The following is a 15,369-nucleotide window of genomic DNA, read 5'->3' on the forward strand; positions in this document are numbered from 1 at the left end:
TATTATTTTTTTAATATTTTGTATTAATGGGTGTATGAAAATATAAACTGCGGACAGAGAATTATAGAGTTTAAAATTTATCAGGGTACAACACAATTCATAAACTTAGAATGAAATTTATTTAGGTTACCGAAGCGTTAGATGTCGCTACTGTTCTGATAACCAAATTCCAATGTACGTATATTTTGCGGTTCCTACGTCGAAAGGGCCTAATTTTATTTAAAAACATATTTCAAAGCTATGTTATGAGTTTAGATTGAATTATGATGTGATTTTGGTGGACTTTATGGAGTGGCATAACCGTCATACGAACCGGCTCCATGTACCTGTAAAGAAAAAAATATGGTGTATATTATACATATAGTATTGTGGTAAATTTTACGTATATTTAGAAAATATTGGATCGAGCTTGAATGGCACATGGGTATTTAATTATTCACGTGCATATTATTCATATTTAACTATATCTGGACACCTCTGTATAGCGCATTAGCAAATAAGCCAATATACCTAGTCTTGCCATAAATATTGTAATAAAGAAAAAAGAAAATTGTTAACTGCAAATAACATTTATTACTTTTACAGTGTGTCAGTTTAATACATAAATATAAAACAATTAAAAATATAAAAAGCTTATTCGAAGTGGTCTCCATTGGCTGCAATACAGTCCTTTAAACGATGAGGCCAGTTATCAATAGAAGCACGCACTCTTTCCATGGGAAAATTCTTCACTGCCAATCGTATAGATTGTTTTAGGGACTCCAAATTATCATGGCGTTTAGAGCAAGCTGTACTCTCTAAAACTGACCACAAATCATAATCCAGCGGATTAAGATCGGGACTAGACGACGGCCAGTCTTCAGCTCTGATGAAGTCCGAAACGTTCGATTCCAACCAAGACTGCGTGGACCGAGCTTTATGACCCGGCGCCGAGTCTTGCTGGAAGGACCATACTTGGTTATTGAACATGGTGATGTTAAGGGGCTTAACTACCTTCTCAAGAATGGTATCTTGATACACTTGTGCCGATGTTTTGATACCTTTTCACAAAAATATGGCTCAGTCACTCCTTCATAGCTAACACCCCACCAAACCATCACTGAAGTCGGATAATGTCCACGTTGCACTCTGTCGACTAATTGGGAAGCTTCCTTAGAGCTTTGAGCATAAATACGGTCATTTTGTTTGTTAAAATGTTGCTCAATTGTAAAAATTTTCTCATCCGTAAACAAAATTTTTCTGTGACCTCCCTTTGCGTACCGCTTCAGTAGTTGTTTCGATTTTACCACCCTATTCTTCTTTAAATTATCAGTTAAGAAATGGCCAGTGCGTCTCTTATAGGCTGCAAGTCCTAAGTCATCTTTTAAAATACGCGACATGGTTCTAGGTGCTATCTTCATTTCCCGAGATAAAATCTTTTGCTTTCGGACAGGATTTCTTCGAATTCTTTCCCTTACTGCTTTGACCACCTTTTTCGTACGAACACTACGTGGACGGCCAGATCTTTTCTGTCACAAACAGAGGAGGTCTCATTGTACCTATTAATAGCCCGGTACACAAACATTTTACTAATACCAAGTGTATGGAGAGTTTTAAAAATTGCATTTGGCTCCATACCTACTTTGTGTAATGCTATCACAGCGATTCGGTTCTCTTTATCACCCCACACCATTTTAATATCGCAAAATATTTTACAATGTATTGGCGCCAAAATGAGAAAACACAATGAACAATCGTATAAAAATGACAGATTCGAAATTCAAATGTAATATTTTTTTATAATTAAGTGTAACAGTATTTATGGCCAGACTAAGTATAATATATGCCAGACAAATGCCAGTGTCAATCCGTACATTTATTATAAGCGCACAATTAATAATTGTCGTTAGACTACATAATTTTTTTTTACTAAGTTTACATAAAAAGTGATAGACATTGAAAGAATAAAGGTAAGTATATGCACATTGCGCAGCCATGCACAGCCTATAAAACAGCTAAAACATAGTGTTGTTAGGGTTTCACCACTGCCACCTTCAAAGTACTTATATAAATATTAACAAGTCACATAAAACAAAACTCACCCGGGATCGATCCTACTCACGATTTCAGTACCACCGCGGTACGAAACCTATCTAAATCTTTGTACCTACTGTATTATTAAATTAGTTTAAATAAGCTGTAAAAATATTATGCAATAAGAACTAGGCACCAATTTACTCTAAATGTCTTTGTAGAAAATAGTTTACCCAAACGTATTACGTAAAGTCTTCATATTTCGTCTTCCTGAGGGCTCTATTTTAGGCTCTAACGTTAAGCAGGCCATTACCTAAATTTCGGCGACTTAGGGAATTGTCAAGAATGATATTACCTAACTACGCTCGGGAATTATTATACTAACCTTATCCTGATACGTTTTGTACTCAACTTTGAAAGTTATTTTATTTCTATTTGCGGATTTCCGATAAATTTACTAAATGATGTAGAGACATTAACTATTCGGGCGTATGTCACACGATATCACTGATTGCTAATCGATATGATGATGTATAGCTCTTGCTTATGGCTCCACTTGTATTTCAATTGCTTTTGTACCAAACAGTCACAGAGATAATAGAATTTCACACACTTGAATTATTTTTAATAAATTAGTAAATATGTGGATTCTTTTAAAACGATTTATACCAAGAAATTTATATTGAAAATGGTAATCAATATTAATTTATTTTTATGTTTGTAAATATATATATTAATGTTAGAAGTGGAATAAATTACGCTGTGCATACATAACACAGTGATAAGTAGTGTCACGTAAATACATACATCAGTCTATAATTAATTACATTTATAAGTTATTTCAGATCAAAGGATTACCGCTTATGTAAAAGCTTTTGAAAGGAATTACGAACAAAGTTGTAGTCGTAGCTTTTGCGATGCGATGTGTAGTTTTTTAATAAATAATATGGACAGTCACTCATAAAAGTATCTAACTGAATAAATTCGAAACTTCATAACGCTACTACCCATTAAATTCGATAGAAATATTCTTTTTCCTTTATATCAAGTAAAGTGAACACTTTGAAATTTATTTTAGTTAAGAAACGTCGATTGTAGGTATGGAGACAAAAGTTTAAAGACAATTTCGCAATTTTAAAATTGTTCAGTTACTTTTGCGGCCGACTGTACGTCAACAGAATACTAAAACTGTAGTATTGTTACACTACTAGATTGTTATCGTAATGTTAAAACAGTCTGACTCGGTGGCGAAGTTATTGCGTGCGCGGTACGACACCGCTCTGAGGTTCTAGATTAGAATCGCCCGTCGGGCATAGTAACATTGGAGTTTTCTGCCTATATGGTGATAGGGTTGCCTCCTATCATATCATATTCATGGGTTAAACAGGAACGTGGAGCTAATAATATAGAAAACCAGCCAAATATGAATGCACTCACCAAATGAAGGTTCCGTATTTTGAACACCATTTGTAGGTAAGTATCCGCTGTAATCTTACCTTATTACTTAGGTACTAATATTATAGATGTGAATGTTTGTGCAAATGTTTAGATGTTTAGTGCAAAAACCCCTGAACGGATTTTACACACGGGTTGATCATGTCTTGAAACAACACAGGTTAATTTTATCCCGTTAATTTGCTCGCATGGGAAATAATGTTATTTTAGATTTGATTTCTAAATAAATTGCGATGCATGTTACGCGGGCAAAACCACGAGCAACAACTGGTAACATGTTTATTATGACAATGTCAGGTACCATCTCCTCTCTATTACAAATTAAAAAATAAAATCCTTAGGTGAGGCAGGACATCAACAGGTAAGTATACATACGTATATATAGCATGGGCTTAGTACTACAGTTCTGTTAGAACTCTTAACTTAAGTATTTTCGTATAAAAATATAACCTAACTATAAACATAAAAAGAACCACTGTACAGTGTACACACAACGGTCTCTTCAATTTATAATTAAACCACAAAAATTAAAGTGTGCGGGCGCAATGTCAACATGTCGCTTTGAAATATAATTAACGTCCGGTGGTCCTGGCTTTCTTGTTTACGGAAGAATTCTCCAAACAAACTGCGGAACTTGTTGCTTCAACTTTGACGGAGCTTGATTATAATTAATTCAGAAGACCACTAAGCTATGTTTTGTTTTGTCGACGAATAAGGCTTCTGTACATTTTAAAATATTTTGAATATTTATTGTATTTTATTGTTAGTTTTTGCTTTATGTTAAGCGTCTCTTAGCCACACGTAGATAAATAATAATAGTAATAATAATATCAGCCCTGTATTATATACTTGCCCACTGCTGAGCACGGGCCTCCTCTACTCTACTACTGAGAGGTATTAGGCCTTAGTCCACTACGCTGGCCTAGTGAGGAGTGGTAGACTTTACACACCTTCGAAATTCCTATAGAGAATTTCTCAGATGTACAGGTTTCCTCACAATGTTTTCCTTCACCGTTATAGCGAACGATAAATTCACAAAGAATACACACATGATTTTAGAAAAGTCAGAGGTGTGTGCCCTTGGGATTTGAACCTGCGGACATTCGTCTTTGCAGTTCGTTCCACACCCAACTAGGCTATCGCCGCTTATGCACAATACTATACAATATTTTGAAATATAAAGTACTGCATAATATTGCCCACTGTTCATCAAAGTCGTCAATTTGAGACATTAGATGCTAGAGTATCATATTATTATCTACAATGTTAATTTAGCCGGAGAACATTACGCAACAATGTTTGCACGCTGCGGCTTGATAGCAACAAATATGCATAATGCAGTGACTTTCGTATAGATATACTAGATGATCAGACTGGAGGTAATACGAATATTATTGGATATATTCACAAGGGTTGTTTATGAAGCACGTAGACATCCATCAGCTATTCTTGTTATAAATCAATTGATGGATGCTGAATCTTCTTTAAAACATACTTGAAAGTTTATTTTGAAGATCCTATATTAGAGTAAAACAAATTCAAGTAGAAATAAAAAAAGATAGACACGAAATGTTCCGATTATATTAAAGGTTGGATCAAAATTCTATTAATTAATTTGAGAGACGTAGCGCTCTATTTGTCTACCTCATTAGTGAAATGTAGCTCTAAAGGGTTAATGAATATACCGTCTGGTGTACGGTAACTGTTATTAACTTTTCCGAGACTAAACCGCAGGAGCGTGTCCAAGTTGAGACGGGCTTTACTGACCAACGTCATAAAAGTTTTATTAAAATAATTGTAAACGTAGACCCGCGTCAGTTTCATTTGTAATGGAAATATTACCTTTTTGATTGGGAGGTACCATAGGTCCACAGACTTTTCGAGAATCTGTTTAACTATTTTATTATTTTTATTATTGGAAAATTTTCTGTTTGCATTAAAACCTTATAAATTTTGTTAACTATGTTAGCTCTAATAAGTATAAGATTTTTTAAATAGCTCTGTCAAATACCTACTCTCTATCTATAGTGTATGATAATTTAGCTTATGATTTAGCTTTATTATATTCAATAATTCCATTCCTTGTAGAAATTCAGAGTCAATGGCGTCGCGGCCGGGTACACCAACTATCGAGTAACAAGATTTGGTCGGTCACAATCGCGCCATTATCCACGCTCCAGGGAATCCAATTCACTATATTGTCTGCGATGTTTCATTCTACTGATTTAGTTCAAGCGGCTCGTTTTAGTCTATTTGCAATGATACATCTTGTAACTTCATTTGTCGGCGGTGAATCAATGCCGAACACAATCGCTTTATGTGCAATTTGGTGATAAGATTATATCAATTGGACGTTCATTCTATTGATGATAACGTATAACTTAATAGTCAATATTGTAGTAATCTGCTTGAGTGGTACGTTTAAATAATGACTGTTTATGGGAGAATGCTATATTGCAATTTAATTGGAATAATGAAAAAGCGGTATATACGTTACCATGCGAATATTGAAAATGCTGATTTTATCTTTTAAAGGACTGGAATTAAGGCAATTTATAATTTTTGAACTACCGAGGTGTCTGTTCACCCACAAGCTGGACAGATGACCTCATAAAAGTCGCAGGAGGACGCTGGTTGCAATATGTCGATCTTGAACTCTTTGGGGGAGGTCCATGTTCAACAGCGGACATCCTGCGGCTGATGATGATGATGTTGATATTTTTTTAAATGGTGCTCATCTTAGGTAAGAAATGGGTTTTTGATTAATTTATAAAGTTTCAGTTTTGCTTAGCAACAAACACGATAATCTTTTCGCTGTTATTTCCAAAGATCACGAGAAAGTGAGCAGGATTCTGCACCCGGCTACAATATAACTTTGATGAGAACTTAATGGGCAATAAATGAAATCTCGGCGAACAAATTTCATTAGGGGTTATTGTTGGGTAGGAGCCGCAGACGCGTCAAATTGGCTAACTCAGCGGGTCGAAGAGCGGCACGCGGCATGCCGACTGCTCGCAGTAGCTCTCTCGCCATGAGTGACGCTTTTGTAATGGGCTAGTTATTCATATCAGGTTATGGCTATTGTTACGTTCTGTTAAGTTTATGCGTGAAGATACTTTTATACGTGTGTATTTTGAATTTATATATGACTATATTTTTGTAAAATTTGATTGTCGAGTTGCGCAAGGAGTAGCACGTAGCGTTACAGACACAAGTTATTGATGACTGTCTAAATATTTTTACTATTCTCAAATCAATGTTAAAATCATTAACACATAGATTGATAGTCCATTATATTAACAATATATATATATACAAAATAGACATTTATGTATTCAGCTATTCAAAACTATCCACAATATGATGTTAAACTTATTTTCTTTATTAGAACAATGCTTACATGAGGTCAGGAAATTAATAACATGCCCGACATGTTTCGCGACGACGTCCTCGGCAAACGTTAATAACAAGAAAAAAGATCTGGGACCTTATTACACTGTTAAAACAGGCGAATGTTATAGCATTATTACACAGATTTTTATTCATAATGTTATTTCTTTTAAGATCAGTACATTTTATATTCCTAAACAAATAACTTCCATTTTTTAAATAATTGGCAGTATGACGTATTTGATTGAGTTGAAGAATCCGTCCATATGAAATATCGGTCATGTAATCTTATTTAAAGACTTATTCTTATAAATTATACCTTGGCTAAAAAGTAAATAATTGATCAATTTTATTTTTATAGCTGTAATGTTTAAATAGTTCATGTTGTATTATATTCTAGAAATATAATGTAGAGAGGTGATTTGTAATTAAATGGTGGCTGGTGTTTAAAATATATCTTGAAACTTATGACTTACGTTACTACCTTTAAAGATCTAATTCCATCGGTCATTTTTTGATAGATATAGAAGTAAATATATAAATGGCATTGACCCTTGATATTATTACATAGAACTAAAATATCACTTCAATTTTAAATAAATAAGTATCGACTTTCAATTAATATGTCTTTAATTTTCACTTACCATAAAAGAGACCTACATAAAAGGCTATATATACATTGTGTTTTATTGATTTTAGCACGTACCTAATATATACAGAGACACTACTTTTCAAATGTATGTTAAGTGGTTACTAGGTTAAATTACGTAAATAAATTCAAGGAAGAACCTTGAGCAGTGTTCTTTACAAAACCTCTACTTAAGAGATTGCTTCATAAATATTTTCTTTACTTCACATTTTCGATGAAGCTGAACAAGTTTAAACACTGAAAACGTCGGAATGAGCAGTGTTCTTTGTTATTGAAATAGTTACAGTTTTTTGCGAACGCTAAGGAATTTCTTAGCAAACGTTTCAAGACGAGTTTGATGTATTTTTTTCTGTAAGAAAATATGGAATTGTTTTCTCTTCTCTAAAGGTTTACATAGGACGATGTAGTTTGGATAACAACGCAAATTACATGCTATAGATTGCGATTGTAGTGTATTCATATTCGTTTCATCTGTCCAATGTACCGGCAAGGTCATATCCCGATCTCTATTTAAGGAGAAAGTTTTGATAGCTTTTGGGTTCTTTGTATTGTTTGAGACATATGGTTACGTTGTGGGGTTGACTATATTACTATACGAGAATTACACGACAATTTTTTTTTATTATAAATGCGCTTTCTTGTTCTCAACATTTGTATGTCGCCTTCATCGGGGCAACTTACATGGACTGTGAAAGGTTTTAAAGAGACGAAAGAGGATAAAACTTTCTGTGTTCATAATGAGTGTAAAACCCGTAAGGAACGTATGCAAAAATCATACGCCTTTTAAAGTTTACATTGATGTATGTTTGTAACATTTTACTTCGTTCGTCACTTGATGCAACAAAAGGCGTTTCTCGTGTAGTCGTGAGTCTGCCAAACGTGAAGTATATTGCAATTTCGAATGCCGGCAGCAAGCTTTGACCTTTTTATTTGATATTGTTACAAATATTTGTATAACGTACCGAGTGGAGAGTTTTGTAAATACTCCACTGTTAGTTTAAATTGAATATATTTACCCTTGCATTTTTGATTTTGTTTGATTTTAATTGTGTGCAATATTATTTGACCTTTATGATTAATAACACACATTTTGTGACCATTGCGTGAAGCGTCCTGATGTTTCGTAAAATAAATTTAGTTGTCAATTATCGAGTCCTTCATGGGTCACAATATTGCAAGATGAAAATACGAACACAGCTGCAAACTCTTTATGTTAAATTTATTAATTGAAGATAAACAATATTTTACAGATTTAAACGTGTACCCAATACGGAAACTGTGATAAAAAATGATTATTTTATTACACGTGAATATGGTTCTTGTCACGTTTCATACGTATTGAACACGAGACGATCCAAATGTGTATCTAATTTTGTTTTCATGATAATATTGCTATTATGCCAGTAGTAATTGAATTAGCGGGGGTAAGGCTGCCTTATAATCTAGTCATATCCTTTATTCATTATTGTTATATTATTATTTGTAGTTCTTCTTTTTTCTGGTTACCTATTGTTTCACATTATCATTAATTTTGTTTGAAACTCAGGATTATAAGAGTCCGTTGAAATGCCAAAGGACTGCCACTAAAAGTAAAAAAATACACATTTTTGATTAACTGAACCCAGTGAGTCAAACAAAATTGAATTGAAAGTCGGAAATTATTAGAACGTGAGGATACGATATATGGCAAAAATATATGACGATATTGCTCTCGGTGGCATACTGACGTCATAATTTTAATTAAGTCACTCACGTCTGGGCTGGTCAGTAATCTCGTTACCTGCCCTCCGGCTACATTGTGTTACGTGACTCGGTGCTACGGCGCTACGAGGTTCTACGTCACACGATCATAATTTTCGCGAAAATCGAATTGCATTCTGGTATCCACTACGTATCTGCTACGTCGGTAAATTGAAATATTGCTGTAAATAATATTATCTTTATCGGATATTAGTTAGTACATACACTTTCACGCCTCTTATCCCCACAGGCAGACATGCTACTGCACCTACTTTTTGCCCTGCGTATTCCGCCCCATGATGTGACTCTTATCTCCCCAAAGGGGTAGGCAGAGGCGCAACTGCTCTTACTATTTTGCCCTGTGTATTCCGCCCGATGATATGACAGGTCGCGAGCTTATCGCCATGTCGGAATGAAATCCAGACCCTGAATTAATACTGAGTGGAAACACTCTTTATTAGTTTGCTCGACGAGGGGATCAAACCCGAGACCTCAGCATTGCAATCGTACCCAAATAAAACTACGGCTCTGAGGCAGTCATTACTTATATTAATTAGTAGGCAACGATAATACCAACTTTTATGTATACAGAGAAGTCCTTGATGCTCTCGTAAATCGTATCTTATAAAAAAAGAGAGCTCCGCCACCGCCGGGCGATTCATTTTATTTAATATTTTTATATGCATTGTTATTTTTAAGATATGTACAAAAACATAAAAAGTTACTTTCAAAATGAAGAGTATAAAAATCTTACAGTGTTAATATGACCAATATTGGCGGCTAAAAGGCTCAAAGGCGGCTATTTAAGTTTATTAAAAAAAGATATCTACTTAAAACATTACTATAGAATTATTGAGAGAGTTATGATCAGGGGCAATCTTGGTTGTGTTCGTTATTCTTCTTAAACAAAGTTCACAATAATTTATGACCAATATTTTTCCGTCCATGTACATACAATTAAAAACTAGACCATGAATTCTTAAAACAAAATAATTAATAAATGATTATCTTGATTTAATAAAATTTTATTAAAATTATGTTTTTTTTTCATTTTTATCCTTTGTTATAAGAACTAGGTTCTAAGCAATAAATTTAAACATTATTTTCTACGTTTTTAGTTTACTACAATTAAGAATAATGTTCTAAGTCTGGTAATATAAAATCACATTGTATGTTATTTAAACATATTAAGGATCAAAAAAATTCTTTGTAACATTATTAAAATATATTAAGAATCGAAAATATTTTGTACATGAATGATACAATTTATGCCTGATACCTACATTAATATCTGCCAGGAAATTCAAGGTAATCTCTTTAGCCTTCGAGGGCGTAAGTAGACGTATCAAACGTCCCGGTAATACACTAAAGGTACAGTCCGACGTGTCAGTTAGGCTGAGAAGGCAAAGGTTCCGGGTATTTCTGATATACAGTACGAGAACCCTACATAGTGACATAAAACCGGCTTAAACAAAGATTTTGTTTTTGTTTCTGACTTAACGTCTTTTATAGATGATTAGGTGTTGCTTGCGGCTTTGCTCGCCTGAAATGCCTTTCCCGCTATAATAGTACCTAAATCACTGTACGACGCCATTTGTTTAAAAAAACATATTAAAATCATTATTTCCCATGTGCGCAAATTAACGGGATAGAATTGACTTATGTATTGGCCGTATGTATATCCAAGACATGATGTACCTTTGTGCCAAATTTCATCCAAATCCGTTTAGCTGTTTCTGTGTCTACTTCTAAGAAACATCCAAACGTTTTTTTCAAACATTCGTATTTATAATATTAATAAGATAAGATGAGTATTAAGAATAAGATCCCTTCTATGGATGTGGTTATAATTTATGATAAATGTTTTATTAATTTAATATTTTGTTAAAGTACAATTAAAAGACGTAATCTAATTATCTTAACTAAGTAACAGTCACGGCTCGTGCCAAGTTTACCAATCAAACAAAAGATAGTCCCCGACTTTTTGTCAAGTTTCTTATCTTATTAGACTTCATTAAGTATTGGAAATAGTTCGGCATGTTCTTCGTATAATAGGATTGTGTTTCGGCAAAAATATATTTGAAAAACCTTACAAAATGTCAGACTTAGCAAACTATATTACGCAGGAAACTTACGGGGAATAAAGTGAAAATTCTGGCACATTGCCGAACGAAACAGATGAATTTATGATTTTAATGTAACTTAAGACTATGGCTGATGGTAAAATTCGGGACTGGCCATAAACTGTGATAATTATTATATTATATTAATTGTAAAGTTGTAAAACACTAACTGCGCTCATCGCCCAGCGACATTAGATAATATGAAATCTCAAAATGGACAGTAATTTCATAGTCCCGTCCACTAATATGTAATACAACACTGTTCACCGATGAAAAAAATTGACGAGACTACCTCGATTTATGACTTTTTTCGTCCACTTGTAAAATAGATTAAAATATTAAAAACGTCATTATAGAGGTTATAGTTGCATGTTCAAACGCTATTCAGTACTTCAGTTCGTGATATTCAGAGTTTTGATGTAAGTTTTGGCGGACAATATTTTGCATGTCCATGAAACATTACTGTGGAAGTTTCGAAGCTCATAGCCATAAAAGGCGTCGTAAAGATTTTATTTCTATTACAACAGGTCCTTCTCCATTACATCAATAGGTGTACATCTAAAATGTCGAAATGTTTTATGTTTTATGGCGTTAAAATTTTTTTTGGAAGTACTTCATAAAAATGGCGTAAATGGCACTGAGAGATAAACTTGCGTTCATTACGTTTGAAATCGATTCTCGAGAAAAATACGACCTGTTGAAGTAAATTAGTCCGCATTTTACTTCATCGTTAAATTCGACAGACACAGTTGGAAAATTTTGCAGAAAAAAGGATTTTAGAACTGAGATCTAAAATGAAAAGGAATCTAACTCGCCAAAGGAAATAGCTGACGTATTTCAATTAGATCTTTAAAACGTTGTTAGTTTGAAGTTATTTTAGTTACTGGTAGTTTATGAAGTTCTTTTAAGAGTAATTTTTGTACTTAATTCAAAAGAAACGCCTTTACTTCTTTTTCTTTTAATACTTAGTACGCCTTACTTTTTACTTGTATTATTAAATAAGCAAATACAAGTAATTTTTAAATGTGAACTTATTGACGAATATTATATTATTTGATTTAATTACTATCTAAAATTATAAATATTATTTAATGCTTGATTTATTTATAAGGAAAATTGTATTTTCCTCAATTACTAAAATATATCGCATGTTGACGTGATCGTTTTTATGAAATGCAATGTTCACGATTTGTAATTATGACAGGAAAAATTTGATCCAACCACAGCATAATCCAGAGTAGTTACCTATATAATATGTAAATAATATACAGGGTCATTTTAACATTGCGTTACTAAATGGAACCCCATATACTTATCTACTTGGAAATAACAATTCACAAAAAGTAAATTAAACTGTAGATTTAAAATAAAAAAGTGTAAGTTTCGAACAAAATAAATATCAATAAAACATAATTTTAGTTTTACGTGCTCTAATGTCACTACTGCTACTTTAATAGAATTCGTCGCAGCAACAACATCACAATTTCAGTAAAAAATACACTTACGTACATGCCATACTCACACTAAACTACATAATGATCAAATAACCAGAAAACTAAAACCAGGATTTTTGCTAAAATATTCGTTATTAATCGATGATTTTTAGCACAATGTCAGCAAAGGTGAAGACGAGTATATAGTGTCAATTAGTAACGCAATATCAAAATGACCCTGTATATGTTTGGGGGATACATTTTTTTATTGTTTAGATAAAGTATACCTTTCTTATTACAATGTAGGACTTGACAACTATATTTTGATAATCGATAAAGGTCAACGGACTTGTACCTCAGACTTATTCTAGGGAACAACTAGGTTTTTAACTGTAGTTATTTTTATTTAGGACAAAGGTTCTATAAAAGCCTTCGTCATTCAAATCATGTATAACACTGTGATGGATTCATAAGGATATATGTCCACCCACTTGTGTTTATCTTTTTACAGATGAAACAGTATTCCCGATGACATTGGATGCACTATATATATAGGTAATTTAGTCACTTATTTGAGATTGAATAATTATCAGTTATCTTGATGATGTTAATGTATAGAATGTATTTTGTCTTCGCTATATGTCACAATTATAGTTTATTATTATAGCAGGTCATATAAATGTATAATATCTTAATCCTACCTGTGTATCACAATAAATAAAATTTGAATTTGAATGAATTTTCTTTTTCATTTCACCCACTTTAATACCTAGTTTAAAATCGGTAGTTAATGACTCTTCTTCTCATTGAAGACATTTTATCGGCGGTTAGAATTATCACCAGATTGTCTAATTAATTATTTGCCATTTTTTCTATTGAAAAACATGTCTTGATTAGATTAATATTCTCAACTTAAAGATAACTGTAATATCACAGAATAAAAACGAAATTACGATTTTTAAAATCATTTCTCATATTTGCTGAAGAACTCTGAATGTTGGTTTGACTTTGAATAATACGAAGCGTCCCTCGGAGTCAGCCGGGAATACGCATTAGACCCAAAACTTTGCTGAAAGGTGCGAACGTGGTTATTTATGCTCAATTTGATAATAAAGTTACTTACATAATTTTTAGCTATGAAATCGACATGATTCGAGATTTATATGAAACATTACAGATATTATACTTGTAAGACGAGAAAAATTGTAACAAATGGACTTAAGTTTGATGAAATAAATTGTTGTAAAGAAACCGCTGTCTCCGGTAAGTGCTGCAGAAGCTGTAGAGTTTCGCAGGCAGTAATAGTATTATTTGTCGCAGGTGAGAAGTGTTTCTATCAATCAACAGCTTTAGTTTTGTATACAAGATGGGTAGATAAAGTGGCACTTAGTTATTATTTTTAATTATGAATATTTTTTTACGTTTTTTTATATTCTGCGATGAATAAAAGTTCAAAATTGGGAATGGAACGGGTAGCGAGATCATAAATCCATTCCGGATTTCATGGAAATGGAAATGCATTTTACACGTTCCAATTGGAACTGAAATCGTCCAATCTCGATAGGATCAAGAATGGCTATGACACCGTAAAGCCTGATATGCAAAGTTAGTTATATTTCGGGCGTGACATATAACGTGCTACAAATTACTGTCATGGCGTCGCGTCGCCACAGTCGCCCGGGCAGTTACTCGTACGATAATCACATTACGTGAATGTCTGTACTAGTTATGGGTGAATTCGAATTACTGGAAATTATTTTAAAATTGACCTCAGTTGGTCTTTGAAAAGGTCGTTAATTATGTGGTTTATTTGAGCGTGTTGACCATGCTTATATGTGAGCGAGCGGAAACTCAGCCAAATACCCCCATATGTTACACAATGTGAGCAAATAAATGATTGCATTTAAACTGTACAAAACATAAAAACAGAGTTGTATCATAAATCGTTTTTTTTTGAAAGAGTGGTAAGATCTCGATAGAGCCAGCACATTCATGATAGCTTACAGGTATACCTACACTAAATTAACTCCAATATATTAATATGCTTATATAATTGCGAAAAGTACTTCATATTATTTCCTATAGTAAAATTGATGTTTGATAAAATATTCTTGTGAAGGTAAAGTTACTCCTACTGTACCTTTCAATCACTAATCGAAGAGGCCTATTATTAGATAGCGGCTTAACCAAGTGAGAGGGATGGGTCTTCAAAGAGCTCATGTATTTTTAATACTGATACGATATGATATTATGTAGAAAGACGGCATAAATAATATATACTTAAACATTTTTCGTCAGTCGACACTTTATGCCCTACTCCACTTTAAATTTGGGCCCTTATTCTGTATGATAGTGTAAACGCGTAACGCGGCCGTGTCATGTTATCTTCGAGAAATGTGCGTGGAATGGTATTCTGTAAGCCAAATTTCTATAGTCCTAAACATAATGCGTTGTGTTATGTGCTTGTTACACACTGTTAAAATAACGTGCGGGATAGAAAATAAGGCCCCAGGTTCAGTGGGGTAAATTTGCCGAGCGCGCATAAAAAAATATATTTGTTGTATTG

The sequence above is a fragment of the Manduca sexta genome, chromosome 20 (assembly GCF_014839805.1).
Source record: "Manduca sexta isolate Smith_Timp_Sample1 chromosome 20, JHU_Msex_v1.0, whole genome shotgun sequence".
In the NCBI taxonomy this organism is placed as follows: Eukaryota; Metazoa; Arthropoda; class Insecta; order Lepidoptera; family Sphingidae; genus Manduca; species Manduca sexta.